Genomic DNA, 13,502 nt, shown 5'->3' with positions numbered 1-13,502 from the left:
GGAGTCTGCCACCAGTCACAGGCTCTGATGGAGGTAGGAGTGGGTGTGCGTAAGTGCACAAAACTCTCACTGCTGCCCTGGTACTGGAATTCAGAGAGTGATTGAGGAGCAGGGGCTCAGGCCTGGGGTTGGGGTACAGAGATATAGACACAGAAGGCAGTGGGTGCTCAGTGAGGCAGAGATTGCTCTCCTCTAGCCCAGAGGCAGCTTAGAGAAGTCACATAGGAACCCCACTGTGTATTGGAGTGACATTCCCCACCAAGCCAGCACCAAAAGGGCTGCTACTGGACTTGCTTCCCACAGGGAGCCTCTACCTGAGGTATGAACATCTGGCAACGGCACCAGGTTCCTTCAGGTCTGCGTGATTGACCTACTGCTGCCCAGTCTCCCACCACACCTGAGGCATAGGGACCTTCCAGAGCTCCAAAGTCCTGTGTCACTCTTCCTCTCCTTGACACCTCCATTCCAGGAATTTGGAGCCCTGTCTTTGTCTTTTGATGTGACATACTACCTTTACATTTTAGAAGCTCTTATTTGTGTGCTGAGGAAATGGCTTAGCGGTTAAAGCGTTTGCCTGCGAAGTTTAAGGACCCCCTGTTCCATTCTCCAGGACCAGCATAAGCCAGATGCACAAGGGGGCGCATGTGCCTGGAGTTCGTTTGCAATGGCTAGAGGCCCTGGCGTGCCCATTCTCTTTCTATCTCTGTTTGCAAATAAATAAATATAATTTGAAAAAGAGAAAAGAATTAAAAAAAAGAGGGAGGATTGTGACTCCTAAGGACATGAGATTGTCCCAGCCATACAGTCTTCGCTTTGGCCCCATTTCCAGTGCTGCTCCCTTAATTCGCCCGACGATCCTTTATAAAATTTAACTATGGAGAATGCGGGCATCGATCCCACTACCTCTCACATGCTAAGCGAGCGCTCTACCACTTGAGCTAATTCCCCAGCCGGGACTGACTTCCGCCCAAACACGTATTGTGGCTCACGTCATCACCGGTTTCCCCGCGGCACTACTCCCACTGCCTGCTGTCATCGCAACATTCCATTGGCTCCCAGACATCCCGAGGTTCATAGCCATGATTGGTTTGGCTCAATTTAGTTTTAAAAAGCATTGGCTACTCGGATTGGTGGTCCGAAGAGTCCGTCACGCGGAGGCCCTGCTGTTGCTACGGCGTAGGGAGACCCAGCTAAGCTTCTCTCAATTTCTGATTTGTGTTTCTCAGACTCCGGGATCCTAGAGGTTCCGGATCCGTCAAGTCCATGGGAAAAGAATGCGCCTCTCGGCTTGACTGACGAGAGCCGCGAGCCAATTGGAGTGGAGGCAAAGGAGCCGCTGGGCGATCCAATAGGTTATGGGGGCGGAAGAGGAAAGCCAATAAGCTTTGGCCAGGGGCGGGGCCTGGACCTCGATTGGCTGCGAGGCGACCGGAGGGAGGGCGGGGAGAATCAAGGCCTGCTTGATACGTCCGCCATTTTGGGCGCTTCGCTGATGGTGTCGGTGAGCGCGTTTCCCGCCTGAGCGCGACTAGCGGCGGGTCGTGGGCACCTTCCAGGTAACGTGGGGGAGGGGGCAGCGGGGCGGGATATGCAGGCCGCGCGGGAGGGCGGGAGGAAGGGGACCCCCGGGCCCGGCCTGGGCGGCGCGGGGAAGGGATCGTCCCGGCCCCTCTCCCCTCCCCCCCGGAATTCGCTGTTCCGCGGCCCGGGGAGGCGCGGCGCCGAGTCCTTCCCTGCCGCCCGGCGGTCCGTTCCTGACAGCGGGGTCCCAGCGGGCCCTGGCGCCCCGGGCGGGGAACTTTTACGGCCGCATTCACGGTCACGGCCTTGGCTCGGCGGGAGACCGGGAGGGCCAGGCGCGTCCTCGAACCGAGTCCGGCTTCCTCGTCGCTCACTGGCCGCGGGTTCCGGATAACTTCTCCCCGGGCGGCGGGGGTGGGGGGTGCAATGGCTGGGGAGCTGTGTCAAGTTCAGGCAGCAACTCGCCGGAAAGATTCGCGAAGGCCCATTGTTGTACTCTGGTTGTCGGAGGAACAAGTTCTGTGGGTTTCTGTCGGTTCGCCGCAGAGTCATCGGAAGACACAAACACTCGTGGGGAGTCGCGCAGGAGCCACCGCCGAGAACCCTTAGCCCCGACGGAGTGTCTCGCTTGGAGACCTCCCTGGTGTATACGAGCCAAGGTGGGGGTGGGCCTTGTGGCTCCGAGTACCTCCCTCTTAAAGAAGCCTTTCCCCTGCTAACTTGGAGGTGTTTCTCTCTGGGACCTTTCCTGGTTCGCTTTCTTTAGAACCTAGACTTAAGAGTTGTAAGGTGCACAGAATAAGCCCTTTGATTAGCTGTCTGCCCCGGCGTCTCAAACCGGCGACTTGCTGTCATCTTCTTGATAAGTCGACGTTTTCTCTTTGGGGAATGGGGAGGACTTTGTGGATGTTGTGCTTGTCATGGTCAAGGGAGCATTTGCTTGGTGCCTTCCATCCTTCCAGCACTTGTTGACGTGCATACCGTTTCACTTTGTTAAGTTTACTTCGGTTTTGTCCTCAAGGTCACGTTGCATCTGAAGCTGCTGCAGAGTGCAGATCCCCTATCACTAAACCGTGCTCTTTAAGAGGCAAAGCACAAAGTGCCTAAGTTAGTGGGGATGTTTGCACTTTCGTCTAGACCGCCTGGATTCAGCTCACTGACCTTGGGCAAGTCACCTAACCTTTCTGCTTTCTCTGCAATATGGGAGAATAAGCATCTATTCCATAAATTTATCCTAACACGTGCAGAGTTATACATGTAAATAATAAGTTAATACAGGTAAAATATCTAGAACGGTGTCTGGCACATACAATCAACTCAGTGATTAGTGACTGTTATTACCAAATTAAACTTGATTTTTATTACTTTTTAGAAATACTGTATTTTATTTTTAAATATTTTTATTTTTGGGGGGGGTGGAGAATGGGCTTCCAGCTGCTGCAAATGAACTCCAGATGCATGTGTTACCTTGTGCATCTGGGATCCTGGGGAATCCAACCTGGGTCCTTTGGCTTTGCAAGCAAGTGCTGTAACTGCTAAGCCATATCTCCAGCCCCATATGTATGTGTATGTGTGTGTGTGTGTGTATCTATATATCTGTATCTATATGTATATATTGTTTGTTTTGTTTTGTTTTTCAAGATAGGGTTTCATTCTATCCCAGGCTGGCCTGGAATTCACCACGGAGTCTCAGGGTGGCCTCGAACTCATGGCGATCCTGTACCTCCCGAGTGCTGGGATTAAAGGCGTGTGCCACCATGCCCGGCTAGCCCAAAACCTTGTATTTTTATTTATTTCTTTGAGAGAGAAGGAGGCAGGTAGAAAGAGAAGAGTGGGCATGCCAGGGTCTCCAGCTGCTGCAAACAAACTCCAGACACACGCTCCCCTTTGTACATTTGGCATTATGGGTCCTGGAGAGTTAAACTCTGGTTCTTATGCTTTGTAGGCAAGTGCCTTAACCACTGAGGCCATCACTCCAGCCCTGTTTTTTTAAAAATTTTTTGTTCCTTTTTATTTATTTATTTGAGAGCAACAGACAGAGAAAGAAGCTAATAGATAGAGAGAGAGGGAGGGGCTGGAGAGATGGCTTAGCGGTTAAGCGCTTGCCTGTGAAGCTTAAGGACCCTGGTTCGAGGCTCTATTCCCCAGGACCCACGTAAGCCAGATGCACAAGGGGGCGCACGCGTCTGGAGTTCGTTTGCAGTGGCTGGAGGCCCTGGGGCGCCCATTCTCTTTCTCTCTTTCTGTCGCTCTCAAATGAATAAATAAAAATAAACAAAAATTAAAAAAAAAAGATAGAGAACGAGCGCGCCAACGCCTTCAGCCACTGAAAACGAAGTCCAGACGCATGCGCCCCTTTGTGCATCTGGCTAACGTGGGTCCTTAGGCTTCACAGGCAAGCACTTAACCTCTAAGCCATCTCCAGCCCTTCTTTCTTAATTTTTTTTAAGGTAGAGTCTCTTGTCTAAACTGACTTTGAACTCAATAGGTAGGCAAGGATGACCTTGGAATCTTGATCCTCCTAATTCTGTGTCCCAAGTTCTAGGATTATAGGCATGCATCACTGTGCCCAGTTTAAATTTGCGTTTTAAATGTTTGGGTCCAATTAGGAAAGCTGTGTATTTAAGGTCTAGTTAGGCAGGAAAAATAAATGAACTGGAAGTTTTCCATGGGAAGAATTGTTGAAAATTCACCAAATTCCCTGTGTCTGCTTGAGCAAAGAGTGGTGGCACTTCGCAGTGCTCCAATACAGAAAAGCGTAGCTAGGACTTGTTCACCTGAACTCCAGGGAACTGCCGATGTGTGAGGTTGCCCCAGCATCCATAACTTACGGGATTTTTAGTGTTTTACTCTTGGGTTTTGATGGTGGAAAGACTGCTGTGTAATGAGACATTCCTCAGGTGTAAAACACAACTCAAACATCCCTAATCTCCAAACCCAAATGCTGAAATCTGATGGTTTAATGCTCAGATGTTCAGATTTTTTTTCAGCATTTCGTAGAGGGGTTGTTAAACCCACTAAGTCTGTGCAAAGACAGCAAAATCAAGGCCAAATCTGAAATTTTCCTGCTTCCAAACATTTTGGATAAAAATATTCAGCCTGTAGATGGGGGAGCCATTTCCTACAGGTTAGGGGATTGTTCTGCCCTTTGCTGTGTCTTGTCTGGGAGTTTTGTGTTATTTGCTCATCTGTAGTCATAACTTATTTCATTTTTATTTATTTATTTGAGAGTGACAGACACAGAGAGAAAGACAGATAGGGGGAGAGAGAGAGAATGGGCGTGCCAGGGCTTCCAGCCACTGCAAACGAACTCCAGACGTGTGCGCCCCCTTGTGCATCTGGCTAACGTGGGTCCTGGAGAATTGGGCCTCGAACCTGGGTACTTAGGCTTCACAGGCAAGCACTTAACCGCTAAGCCATCTCTCCAGCCCTGTAGTCGTAACTTATAACAGACTTTTGGTGTCTGCCCTGTTCCTTCTCCATGGCACTCAACCTTTCTCTTGGCTATTTTCTTGGGACTTGTCTTGCTTTGTGCATTGGGGGAGTGTGTTTTGGTGAACTTCAACTTAAGTAGAGTTCAGCATCTTCCTGTGTAACTTATCAAGGATAGAAAGAGAACACTAGATTTTGAGTCAAGTATAGCATCCTTGCCTAAAAATAACCCCCCATATGCAACAACAACAACAGCAACAACAACAAAAAAAAGCAAATTGAGGCTGGCGAGATGGCTTAGCAGTTAAGCGCTTGCCTGTGAAGCCTAAGGAACCCAGTTTGACCCTTGGTTCCCTAGGACCCATGTAAACCAGATGTCCAAGGTGGCTCATGCATTGGAGTTCATTTGCAGTGGCTGGAGGCCCTGGAGTGCCCATTCTTTCCTCTCTCTCTCTCTCTCTCTCTCTCTCTCTCTCTCTCTCTCTGCCTCTTTCTCTCTCTGTCTTCTCTCATATAAAAAAATTTAAAAAAGCAAGTTGATAGTAACTAATGGAGAATTTGAAGATCAAGTTTATAGCTGGGTAGAAAATGAGTAGTAATAAAATGAGGACTAAAAGTGCTTCTTTTAGCTCTCCTCCCTTTTTTTGAGATAGGGCCTCACTCTGACCTGGAACGAACTCAATATGTAGTCACTATGTAGTTCAAGGCCAGCCTTAAACTCAATCTTCCTACCTCAGCATCCTGAGTGCAATTAAAGATGTGCACCACCACTCCTGGCTAGCTTCTTTTCTTAAAATTAAAAAATATTAGGCTGGAGGGATGGCTTAGCGGTTAAGCGCTTGCCTGTGAAGCCTAAGGACCCTGGTTCGAGGCTCGGTTCCCCAGGTCCCACGTTAGCCAGATGTACAAGGGGGCGCACGCGTCTGGAGTTCGTTTGCAGAGGCTGGAAACCTTGGCGCGCCCATTCTCTCTCTCTCCCTCTCTGTCTTTCTCTCTGTGTCTGTCGCTCTCAAATAAATAAATAAATAATTAAAAAAAATAAAAAATATTAAAAAATATTATTTTTTTGAGGCATGGCCTCTGTATCCCAGGTTGACCTAGAACTAACTGTAGCCCAGGCTGCCTTCCAACTCATGACTATACTCCTACCTCACCCTCCTGAATGCTGGGATTATGAGCATGCACCACATGCATGGCTTGCTTAGCTGCTGCTTCTCCCCCCTCCCCTTTGGTTTTTCAAGGTAGGGTCTCACTCTGTAGTCTCAGGGTGGACTTGAACTCATGGTGACCCTCCTACCTCAGCCTCACAAGTGCTGGGATTAAAGTTGTGAGCCACCACGCCCAACCTTTAGCTTCTTTAAGATAAAAATTTTGAATCAATTTGGTCCAGACGATAATGTTAACAAGTAAGCATCTCTTGCTTAAAGTAGTATTGGTCAGAATTAGTGCTTAGTTTGTTTGTAAGAGATGTGTCATGAAGTTTTATAACTTGACTAAGGTTATGCTGTTACTAGAAGTATGTGTGTATATGTACAGTGTATAACCACGGGCACACCAGGATCACTTTCTGCTGCTAATAAATATCCATCTGGCTGTAGGTGTGCGACTAGGGAATTGAACCTGGGCTGACAGGCTTGCAAGCAAGCACCTTTAATTACGGGGCCATTTCTCCAGTCCCTGGAAGTGCTGCTTTTTTTTTCTTTGAGGCAGGGTTTCACTTTAGCTCAGGCTGACCTGGAATTCACTATGTAGTCTCAGAGTAGCCTCGAACTCACAGCGATGCTCCTACCTCTGCCTCCCAAGTTCTGGGATTAAAGGCGTGTGCCAGCGCACCCAGCCTTGGAAGTGCTTCTTGATTTGTACTTCATTTTATGACACTCCGACCTGATTTTATTTAATCCTGAGATGAGATCTTGCTCTATTGCCCAGGCTAGAGTCTAGCATTTCCTAGGTTCAAGTGACCCTTGCACCTCAGCCACCAAAGTATCTGGAAATAACAGGCACACACGCTGCAGTATCAGCTTAGTCTTCATTTTGAAGATGGTATTGGGGTAGAGGTTGTGTGTATGTGTTTTCTTTTTATATTTTTAGTTATTTACCTTAGGAGCAAGAGTATGTGTTCTAGGACCCCTTGCTTCTGCTGCTGTTGCTGCTGCAAATGAACTCCAAACACATGTACCACTTTGTGCACCAGGTTTTACGTGGGTACTGGGGAATTGAACCCCAGGCCACCAGGCATTGCAAGCAAGTGACTCTAGCCCCTGAGCCATCTCCTCAGCTGTGTTCTTGTGTATGTTTTGCTTTTTTGCAGGTAAGGTCTGTCTCTAGCCCAGGTTGATCTGGAAATCACTCTGTAGCCCCAGGCTGGCCTTGAACTCATAGTGTACTTTTCACTTAAGCCTCTTGAGTGCTAAGACTAAAGGCATGTGCCACCATTTGCAGGTGTGTGTGTGTGTGTGTGTGTGTGTGTGTGTGTGTTGAGAAATCTAAAATGTTATCAGTGTATGTTGCTTTGAAGTTTTATATTCTACACTTACAAGAGTAACTGGTAACAGAAATTGCTCAACTGAAACTTGCTATTGAGTTTATTCATAAATAACATAGGCATCCTGACTTGGTCCTCATAAATCAAGATCTAGTGTAGGCTGAATAGTGTTTGCTCCTTTTTCTAAGTATGTACTTAAAACAAAAAGACTAGACCACTTGGCTTTAAGCAGCTTTCATATTTCTGTCCATAAGACTTGATTTTCTTTTCTTAACCCATAATAATTGTACATATTTATGGGGTATAGTCTGTTATTTAATTTATTTGCAAGCAGACACACACACACACACACACACACACACACACACACACAGAATGAGTATGGGCACACCACGGCCTCTAGTCACTGCAAACAAACTCAAGATGCATATGCTGCTTTGTGCATCTGGCTTTATGTGGGTACTGGGGAATTGGTCCCTGTTTGTTAGGCTTTGCAGGCAAGCACCTTAACTGCTGAGCCATCTCTCCATCCCTGCTATTTAAAATATTTATTTATTTATTTACTTAGTTGAGAGTGCGAGAGAACTAAGGAGAGGGAAAGAGGCAGATTATATATATGGAAAGAATGGACAGGCCTTTCTTTAGTTGCTGCAATGAACTCTAGATGCATGTGCCACATTGTGCATCTGGCTTACGTGGGTCCTGGAGAATCAAACCTGGGTCCTTTAACTTTGCAGGCAAGTGCCTTAACTAAGCCATCTCTCCAGCCCTGCTATTTTAACATAATGTGTATATGCATTGTATTGATCAAATTAGATTACTTAGCAGTCCTACCTCAGCCTTCAAGCATCTCTTCTCTAAAATGATTGATTTGGCAGCTAAGGAGTATACCTCTGTAGAATACATGTATGCATGAGGCCCTGAGTTCTATCCCCAGCACCACAAAAGAGAAAAATCAGAAAAGCCAGGCATGTAATAGGAGGTTGAAGCAGGAAGATTGTTTAAGGCCAGCCTGGCCTACTTAGCCCTTTTCTCAGAAAACAACAAAGCAAAAAGAAAAAAGTAGATAAAATGACGTTTTGTTGTTGCTGCTTGTGGCACTGGCTATTGAGGCAAGTGGAGCTGCACCCTCAGTCCCTGTTTTTAAATTTACATTAGGCCTTCCTAGGAAGCATACACTGGTCACATTTTTCCTTATCACACCTCTGATGTGCTTCTAAAAGTAGAGGCAAAGGCTAGTGCAAAACACCCTACAATGCACAGAATACCTGTGCACCATATCCAGCCTCAAATATCACTGCTGCCAACATTGAAGTGTAGACTGGGTCCTGGAGAGAGGGCTTAACAGTGAAGTGCACTTCTGCCCAAGCATGAGGATCTGAGGGAGGAGCAGAGATGGGGGAAGTACCTGCCTCATGGAAAGCAAGACGCTCCATCCAGTAAGACTCCCGCTTAAACAGGAACAGGCAGAAGAGCAGTGCTGCTCCTGCACCATGGACAAACTCACGGGCCCCACAAGTGCACATACATGTACACACACCACATATGCACACCACATTACACAAAATTGTTAGTCTAGCCTGTATTAGAATCATCTGGGACTTTTAAATTTATTTGAGAGAGAGAGAATGAGAATGGGTGCTTCCAGGCTTTGAGCTGCTGAAAGCAAACCCCAGATGCTTGTGCCCCGTGTGCATGTGCGACATCGCATGCTTGCATCACTGTGTCTGGCTTATGCAGGACCTGGAGATTTGGACATGAGGTTTTAGGCTTTGTAGGCAAGTGCCTTAACCACTAAGCCCTAGGACACTTTTTTTTTTTCCCCCTGACGTAGGCTGACCTGGAATTCACTATGGAGTCTCAGGGTGCCCTTGAACTCAACAGCAGTCCTCCGAGTGCTGGGATTAAAGGTGTGTGCCACCATGCCCGGTGCTAGGACACTTATAAAAACATTTTTTTTAATTTATTTTTTACTTATTTATTTGAGAGCTACAGACAGAGAGGGAAAGAGAGAGAGAGAAAGAGAGAGAGAGAGAGAATGGGTATGCCAGGGCTTCCAGCCACTGCAAACGAACTCCAGGTGCATGAGCCCACTTGTGCATGTGGCCAAAGTGGGTCCTGGGGAATCGAGCCTAGAACTGGGGCCCTTAGGCCTCACAGGCAAGCGCTTAACCGCTAAGCCATCTCTCCAGCCCTGCCCTAGGACACTTTTAAGGCTGTGGACATTGGACTTCAACCTCTGGAAGTGTGTGATTGAGAATGTAGTTTTTAGAAGTTCCCCAGACAATATGGAATGCTGCTGGATTTTGCAATCATTGCTCAAGACCACAAATTTCTGCTTTTTAAAAAAAATATTTATTTTTTTCCTTTCAAATTTTTAACAACTTCTGTGATTATAAAAAATACCCCATGTTGTACAATAGTGGCATATCTGTCATGGTGGAAACCAACTGCCCTCCAATTGGACTGGAGGCCCCCTCCATGGGGGGAACACATCCCTGATACTGAAAACTTAAAACAGGGGTAGTCATGAGCCCTAGGGGTGTAACGTCTGCTGATGTCTGGAAAAATGTACATACTATGCTTATCAAACTGCCCAGTAAACACTTCTCTTAATATTTATACTCTTAAATATTAACGCTACTCTCACTTTGGGTAGAGAATCTTCTCTTTTCAGATGGCAGTGACCTTGGAACAACTCAGAAGGTATCATAGTGCTGGAAAGAAGTGCTTGGAGTACTGAGTAACATCTCGATCACACCTTCCAGAACCTAACAGAAGTGCTTACTGGGCTGTTTGATAAGCATAGTATATACATTTAGCCAGACAATAGCAGATGTTACAACCCTAGGGCTCATGACTACTCCTGTTTTAAGTTTTCAGTATCAGGGATGTATTCCCTCCCATGGAGCGGGCCTCCAGTCCAATTAGAGGGCAGTTGGTTTCCACCATGACAGACGTGCCACTATTGCACCTTTTGGCTCATTTGGCCTGGCTGGCCAAATATAAGGCTTGCAGTGTCCACTGTTGAGTATCTTCAGTGGAAATTTCTCTTTCTCCCATTGAACTGCATACAGAATGGCTTCTTCCAGCTTTCTGTCAGCTGGTCTACATGGAAGAGGTTATCAGCTGAGTTCCAGCAGGATTTCTCAGTGGCCTTGCAGCCCAAGTATGTGGAGTCTTCAGCAGTAGGGTCTTACCATCTATTCCTGGTGGGAAACCAAGGGCCTCGGCAATGGCCTATAATGTTTTGGGGGCATCAGGGACCTGCCTGGCCAACAACTCGCTGAAAGGTATCCCATCCCTGGCACTGAAAAATTTCTAGCAACAATCTATGGCTTCTGAGTATTCCATTGTCCAAAAAAGTAGGAGATTCCATATGATTTATTTATATCCTCTTAAATTTTGATTAGCCCTCCCTCAACCTTTCCTTTTAAAATTTATTTTTATTTATTAGAGGCAGAGAGAAGGAAACAGAAACATAGGGAGAGAGAATGGGAGCACCAGGGCCTTTAGTCACTGCAAACGAACTTCAGACACATGCCCCACCATATGCATCTGGCTAATATGGAGAATCGAACTTGGGTCCTTAGGCTTCGTAGGCAAGTTCCTTAACCACTAAGCCATCTCTCCAGCCCACCCAAATTTATTTTTTTCCCTCCCTCCTTCCTTCCTTCCTTCCTTCCTTAAATTAATTTATTAGTGAGAGAGATGCAGATAGAATGGGCATGCCAGGGCCTACAGTCACTGCAAATGAACTTTAAATGAATGCACCGCCTTGTTCATCTGGCTTTATGTGAGTACTAGGGAATTGAACATGGGTCCTTTGGGTTTGCTAGCAAGTGCCTTAACTGCTAAGCCATCTCTCCAGCCCCAAGACCACAGATTTGAGGGACTATAGTTACTTGATCCTTTGGCTGGTCTGTGAGCTCTGTCTTTATAGTATATGTATCTTGCTGTGAAAGTTAGTTAATAGTGGGAAGACATGGTACTTGAATATTGAATTTTAAAATTTTACAAATAACTTGAATCTTTTTTTTTTTTTATCTCATGAAGATGTGTTTCTCTATAGTGCAGAAATTTAGGGTTTGCTTTCATACTACTTTTTTTTTTTTTTTTGAGGTAGGGTTTCACTCTAGTCCAGTCTGTCTGACCTGGAATTTACTATATAGTCTCAGGGTGGCCTTGAACTCAAGGTGATCCTTCTACCTCTGTCTGCTTCCTAAGTGCTGGGATTAAAGGTGTATGCCACCATCCCTGCTTATGAAACTGTAGTTTTTGGTTGTTTGCTTTTGAGGTGGGTTCTTTCTCTAGCTCAGGCTGACCTGGAATTCACTTTGTAGTCTCAGGGTGGCCTTGAACTCACGGAAATCTTCCTATCTTTGTCTCCCAAGTGCTGGGATTAAAGGCATACGCCACCATACCTGGCTCCCACTTTTTTTTTAAGGAGAGAGAGAGACAGAGAGAGAGAGAAAATTGGCATGCCAGGACCTCTATCCACTGCAAACTCCAGATGCATGCTCTGCTTTATGCTTTATTTATTTATTTCACAGAGAAAGAGGGAGAGAGAGAGAGTGGGCACGCCACAGCCTCCAGCCACTGCAGACGAACTCCAGATGTGTGCGCCTCTTTGTGCATCTGGCTAACAAGGGTCCTCGGGAATTGAACCTGGGTCCTTAGCCTTTGCAGGCAAATGCCTCAAGAGTAGGGGCTGGTGAGATGGCTTAGCTGTTAAGGCATTTGTCTATAATGCCAGAGGATATCGGTTCATTGGTTTGACTCTCTAGGACCCATGTAAGCCAGATGCATAAGGGAGCACATGTGTCTGGAGTTCATTTGCAGTGGATAGAGGCCCTGGTGTGCCATTTTCTCTCTCTCATTCTCCCTCTTTCTGTCTGTCAAGTAAACAAATAAAATATATTTTAAAATATTTTTATTTGTTTACATGGAGAGAGGGAGGGAGGAATGCCAGGTTATTTTGTCACTGCAAAATTTGGGTACTGTGGGGTCAAACTCAGTTTATCAGGCATTGCAAGCAAGTACCTTTAACTGCTGAGCTCTCTTTCCAGCCCCTTTTAACATACTCTTTATTTTTAAATTCCACTTGTTCATTGATAGTATATAGGAAAGCTCTTGATTTTGGAGATTACCTTTGTATACTGCAGTCTTGACATAATCTCTTAAGTACGAGGATACTCCTTTCTCTCCCTTTCTTTCTACGCATGTGTGCATGCATTGAATTTTTCTGCATGGATGATCCTGTCATCCGTGAACAAAGACAGTTTTGTTACTCTTTGCCATGCAGTGTACTTTTTCTTTCCTTTTTTTGTCTTGCTGCATTAGTGATAAATTGAACTGTGATAATGAAAAGGTTATCCTAATAGGAACATTGAAGTTTCTGACCACTAGGTGTGATGTTAGTTGTAGGCTTTTTTTTTTTTTTTTTCCTAGGTATTGTAAAGCTGAGACAGCTCTCCTCCATTCCTAATATTCCCTGAGCCTTAGAGGGCAAGACAGGGATCTGATTTAGTGTTGCTTTTTCTGTAGACACTCTGTCTCTGTTTTGGTGAGGTTTGAGTGTCCACAGTGTCTGTTCTCACTTCCTGGGACTGGTTTTCAGGCTAGGTATGAGGGCAATCTTTGTGTTATAACTTCCTCTGTAATGACATCTGGATCTGGGCAGATGAAGTGGATGGAGGTGACCCATGCATGTCATGATAGACAATTGTGTCTCTCTCTCTCTCTTTCTTTAATTTATGAAAGAATTAGCACGGTAGGGCCTCTAGACACTGCAGTTGAACTCCAAATGCATGCACCATCTTGTGTGCGTGTATGACTTTGTGCATCACCTTGTGTGTCTGGCTTACATGGGTTCTGGGTAGCCAAACTTGGGTCCTTAGGCTTCGCCTTAACTGCTAAGCCATCTCTTCAGCTCTCTCTTGATATACCCTTGTTTTCCCCAGGACCTCTTGTTTGTTTTGGGGGTAGAGTCTCACTCTAGCTGAACTGGAACTCATTCTGTAGCCCAAGCTGGCCTCAAACATATGGTGATCCTCCTACTTCA

The 13,502-nt window shown here is 46.1% G+C and overlaps 1 protein-coding gene across 3 annotated transcripts in view; it reads left to right on the top strand.

The window, feature by feature from the left end:
- The first annotated feature begins 1,438 nt into the window (after positions 1–1,438).
- Positions 1,439–13,502, top strand: part of Ppp6r3 (protein phosphatase 6 regulatory subunit 3) — a 161,223-nt gene continuing 149,159 nt past the window's right edge. Inside the window, exon 1 of one of the 3 annotated variants that reach the window (XM_045144456.1) lies at positions 1,439–1,556. The gene's annotated coding sequence lies outside the window, so the exon portion shown is untranslated. The remainder of the gene's footprint in view (positions 1,557–13,502) is intronic. The other 2 variants (XM_045144470.1, XM_045144475.1) reach the window with 2 other exon arrangements.

The sequence above is a fragment of the Jaculus jaculus genome, chromosome 1 (assembly GCF_020740685.1).
Source record: "Jaculus jaculus isolate mJacJac1 chromosome 1, mJacJac1.mat.Y.cur, whole genome shotgun sequence".
Lineage (NCBI taxonomy): Eukaryota > Metazoa > Chordata > Mammalia > Rodentia > Dipodidae > Jaculus > Jaculus jaculus.
The sequence above is the reverse complement of the archived record's forward strand: the minus strand, read 5'-3'. Positions and strand labels throughout refer to the sequence as shown.